The sequence below is a fragment of the Lygodium microphyllum genome, chromosome 26 (genome assembly GCF_053477565.2).
Source record: "Lygodium microphyllum isolate KBCC chromosome 26, Lygodium_microphyllum_v1.1.10, whole genome shotgun sequence".
In the NCBI taxonomy this organism is placed as follows: Eukaryota; Viridiplantae; Streptophyta; class Polypodiopsida; order Schizaeales; family Lygodiaceae; genus Lygodium; species Lygodium microphyllum.
In genome coordinates, this window is record NC_141160.1 from 25,323,435 (window position 1) to 25,328,863 (window position 5,429).

The window sequence follows — 5,429 nt, forward strand, 5'->3', positions numbered from 1 at the left end:
GATATTGAAATTTGACATAAGAGATTTGGTCATGTGAATGCCCAACAGCTAAAAGACATGTAGCCAAAAAAGATTGTGGATGGCTTGTCTAAATTTAGAGTTGATGGGATGCATAAAGTGTTGAAAAACATAGGATCTAGAGCATGGTAGATGCTATGGTGGATGGAAGATGAAGATCAAATTCATGATGACATAGACAAAGACTTGATCTATTACACAAGTGAATTAGGTTCCAAGATTGAGACTTGGACTCATAAACACAATATTGTGTATAAGACTAACAATGACCAAGACACCAACGAAAAGAGGAAAGCATCATGATATTGCATTCATCTCATATGAAAATGACAAGCAAGTACAATGTTAGCACCAATCCACAAAAGTTTCTAGTCCTTCAAAAAAACCAATGTCTCCCAACAACCAAGAACCTTTGTCACCCAAGCAAAAATAGAATATCTAGCAACAACAACCTAGTGCAGCTCCTCACTTCACTAAAAAGGATCCACAAGGGATAGCTAAGAAAACATTATAGGATCAAGAACCTCCCTTTCAGAGTGTTGTCAAGAAAAAAATTGGAAATTTAAAGATTGAAACTACTTCTAATCAATCTGTGGATCCCAATGTGCAATCATCTTTGATTGACACGATTGACCAATCAACTACTTCAAAAGTTACTACTTCTGATTTTGAGGTAGAACCCACATAGTCCCAACCTTTGGCTAACCTTTCGTTTGAGCTAAGGAACAAGCCTCTAGTACTTCAGTCTCACAATAGAATACTAACTCTAGCCCAAAGAGCACAATGAATCCCATAATTCACAAATCTTGTTCTTTTTTACTAGAACCTCTAGTGCATCTAAAGCCAGTTAAGAGATCTTTCATGGAGGCTTTAAAAAATATGGAGCAACAAAAGGATTAATCCAAGGTTACAAGTTTCAGGAAATTACATGAAATACTATTAACTTCACTCACTCATACATATATTTATGTTGACATTGGAATTCCGATTGGCGAGGATGAAAAGCTCTTAGAAAGGCCTCTAACATGGTCAGAGAAATCACAAATTTATTGGTGTTATCTATCTATTGTGGGAGAATTCATGAAGAAATGACCAAAGTAAAGCAAGAGAAGCATTGCTTGATTCTTTTGTTCCACCCAGTGGTTGAAAAAAACCTAGGTGTAGTGTAATTGCACCTTCAATTTTAAGATTTCACCTAAATTTTTTTATTTTGAAGGTTCAGTCTACCTTAGAGTTTCTTATAGTTAAATAATTTTTATGTTCTTATTGTGGAAATTTGGGTTTTTTAGTGTGTATGGAGTTCACATAAATAAATAATTTATAGATTATTTTAAAATAATTAGTTTTTGTGTATGTGTGTGTGTGTGTGTGTGTGTGTGTGTGTGTGTGTGTGTACATAATATCATTAACATTAAGAGTCAAGAGTACAAAAATGTTATAACTTATTAGAATGCAAATGTTACATTCTAAAAAAAGAGAACTACAAGTATAAAAACCACAATTTGCTGCCTAGAGGCTCAAATTGAAAATTGCAATCTTATCTTTTCAATTTCTCTATTCTTTGACTCTCACAAGTCACAACTCACAAGCAAGTACATGTCCTCCTCGACTCGATTCTCGAGCTCAAACTTTGGTATGTAGTTGCCTCTCTCTTTCTCCCCCTTGTGTGTCTATGGTTGGCGTTGCTATAGAATTTGAAGGTGGAGAATGATACTTGAATCAATAGTTGTTGTCTACAGGGATACTTGAAGCATGTTTTCTCAAGCTCAAACTTTGGTATGTAGTTGCCTCTCTCTTTCTCCCCCTTGTGTGTCTATGTTTGGCATTGCTATAGAATGTGAAGGTGGAGAATGATACTTAAATCAATAATACTTGAACCAATAGTTGTTGTCTAGAGAGAGAGAGAGATCATGATTCACATCGCATCTGTTACATATACACATCGCACCACTTTATCACAACCGACAGTTGTTCCCCTATCACAGCCGACATTTGTTCCCCTTTTGTAGCCATTATCTAGAGTACCAGAGCTACATACGCACATACACATACACGACACTTATCACACTCACAGCACCGTATTTTCAATTTCCAGTTTTTAGCTTTTCATTCAACACTTTTATTTTGGATAGTTGAACCTCATCAGTTGTATCACAGTTTGTCTCATAGGCCAGTTTTGGTCTTTAGAAGACGTTAATATAACTTTCTTTCTTTCTTTCTTTCTTTCTCTCTCTTACAACTTGTCGAGTCATGAGTCCTCGTGACTCCCCACTTGTGATTTGTATTATTGAGATTTAATTGACCAATGATGACTCACGAGTCGTAGACTCATGATGCAACCTAATAGGCACTGACCAGTTCCATGTTCCAATGGCTAAATTGCAGTTGAGTATGCTTTCTTCTATTAATGTATTGCATAAAGTTTGCTTTCATGAAAATCAAGAAGCCATGGTTGGAACTTGGCACAACCATGGCCATTGTAATCTCCCTCCTGAGTCATTTACTATTTTGATGGGTGGCACACACACACACACATATATATATAGAGAGAGAGAGAGATCGTGCTGTGGCTTGTGGGTAGGGTGCAATGTTGCATGCAAGCTTTGAACTAGGCACAAAGTCGAAATACATCTCTCTCTCTCTCTCTCTCTCTCTGTGTCATTTTGGATGAAATATTTTTAAATTTAATTGTTTGATTTTGAAAAAGAATTTCTCTATTTTTATGAAAAATAAGGAGGATTCGAATTTTGTGCACATTGCAAAGACGCCTATAAACTTGCAAAGAGGATTGGTCATCAAACACAGAAAGATTTTATTTTGTTTTTTATTTAGATAATGCATTATAAGTAATATATATTCATTAAATTTTATTTGATAGGTTTTATTTTTTTTAAGGAAGACCTTCAAACACTACATTTTACAAGCTAGTTGTGACCTCAAGATGCGACTTTCAATTTTATATTAGTTTTACATTTCAACTATTGGGTAAGACTTTCCAATGGCTTCAAGATTGTCTAAACAAAGGACTTTACTTGGCTTGCCTGGTTTTTCAAAGAATATTGTAGTCATTATAAAGATAAAGGAAAGAAAAAACTAGAAAATGTGGTTAGTGATGAGAAAGAAGATGAAGTTGAATTACAAGACCTTGGAATCAATGACGCTAATCATCGTAAAAGAGCTAGGTTGCTTTGGAATGAAAAATGGAAATTGGAGTTTGAATGGCTTGATTTTGAGAAAAACCAAGCAAGAAATTTTTGTAAAATTTATAAGGAAGATAAACATTGTAAAAATGAATTTGGAACCATAGGGGATATTAATATTCAGCATATTTAGTGAATCATGCCCAATCCAAGAGACACCAACAGTCGGCATGGGCATTGTATAGTGGAAAAAAAAGCTTTGAAATGGGAGTATCTAAACATTTTGAGGTTGTAGACAATACCATGAAAATTTTCTTTTGAGTTGCTTACTTTGTAGAACAAAATGACCTTGCTTTTATAAAATTTGTCCCTACCCTTGACCCTCTTAGGGAGTGTAAGACCCTAAATATTCCACATAACATGTGTAATAATGATAAATCTTGTGCCACCTTTGTTCAGTACATAGGAAAGGAACTTGAGGAAAGTTACATGACATATGTTAGGCAATCACCTTATTATGGTATCATGATAGATGAATCAACCGACATATTGATGGAGGAGCACTTAATTGTTTATGTTTCTTACGTAAAAAATCATGAACCAAAGTCTCATTTTTAGACCTCTTAGAGGTTGGTGATCAAACTTCTAGTGGACTTTTTGCCTCATTGAAAAATTTACTATTAGAGCATAACCTTGATGATAAAAAATTGGTTAGGTTTGGTCATGATGGTGCTTCAGTTATGATCGGTAAAAAAGGTGGGGTTGTAAGAAGGTTAAAGGATACATGTGCATTTCTAGCAATTATACATTGTGTTGCACATCGCACACTAACCTTCCTGCTAGTAAGGCAGTTGCAAAAATTTCATATGCAAAACATGTAGATTCCACTTTGAATGAAATTGCAACTCTTTTCAAGAATAGTAATGCTCGAATAAAAAATCTTAAGGTTTTACAACAAGAGTTTGACTTGCCTTTTCTTAAGCTTGATATAATACACTCAATTCATTGGTTAAGTAGACATAAAGTCCTTTGCAAGTTTTGTGATTTTCTTGAACCATTGCTCGAGTATTTTAAAGTAGAAAATAGTTCAATTTTTGCTAAAGTTTCCTCATTTGAATTCATATATGTTGTACATTTCTTAGGAGATCTATTCTCTCATTTAATAAGCCTAACTTTTCCAAAAAACATGTGTAGATGTCACTGCAATCCTTGGCATAGCAAATGTAGAAATAGTAGCAATGGAGTTAGAGTTTATCATGACATCTTGCTTGGAACTTAATGTCCTAGAGTTAGATAGTTGTGGATATCCCATTATTCCTAACTATGGACCCTCAAATCGTCTTCTATATGAGTTGAGATCTTCCATAAGAGGTAAGTATAGGAGCATTAAGCTTATGTGTGATCAAAGTGGATTTGACCTTGAGAAGGCAGCAGCTTTTTAGAAGACCTTCACTAATGTTATAGGGAACCTGAGAAAAGTTTTAATGCTAGCTCAATCCTAGGTCACTTAAAACTATTGTCTCCATCATGTTGTCCTCCTACAAAAGAATTTAGAAAGGAACTAAAGAATTATGGAGGTGATGAAATAGAAGATATCATAAAATTCTATGGGGTAGATAAAACTTTAAAAGGGGGCATGTTTTTGAAAGAATTATTGATCCTACTTGTGCGAGAAAAGAGTTTCAAATCTTTAAATTTCAAGCATTCAATGAATGGAAAGGATGGAAATTTAAAAACACATGGTGCTATATTAGTAATAATGAAGCTTTGAGAGAGAAATATGGATTATTATTAAAGCTTGCCCAAGTAGCCTTAGTACGATGTTGTAGCATTGCTATTTGTGAGCGTGGCTTTAGCATCCAAAATGTGATTATGAGCAAATTGAGAAATTCTCTTACCACTAAAAGTACATGTACTACAATGAGAATTTCTATTGAAGGTCCTCCAATGTCTGAGTTTGAATTTGATAAAGCAATTACATTATGGTGCAATGATGTGAAATCTTCAAGGCATGCTCACATCTGTGATATTGATTAAAATGTAAGCTCTATAACCTTAGAAATAAGAATTATAATCCATTTATTGATTCACAATTTGTGTAAGCTAGTTTGGTGTTCTTTTGGATTCTCAAGTCTAGGTGAAGATATAAAGATGAAAAGAAAATGAAGATACATAAGAATCAAAGAGCTTTTTCCTTGATATTGTGATGAAGCCATTGTTGTAGTGAGAGTGTGCCATATTTAAAGAGCCATGGATGTTGTATAAGTTCAT

General features: G+C 34.3%; 1 pseudogene; it reads left to right on the forward strand.

Moving 5' to 3' along the window:
• Positions 1–3,357: 3,357 nt before the first annotated feature.
• LOC148013067 (uncharacterized) lies at positions 3,358–5,195 on the forward strand (annotated as a pseudogene).
• Positions 5,196–5,429: the final 234 nt, after the last annotated feature.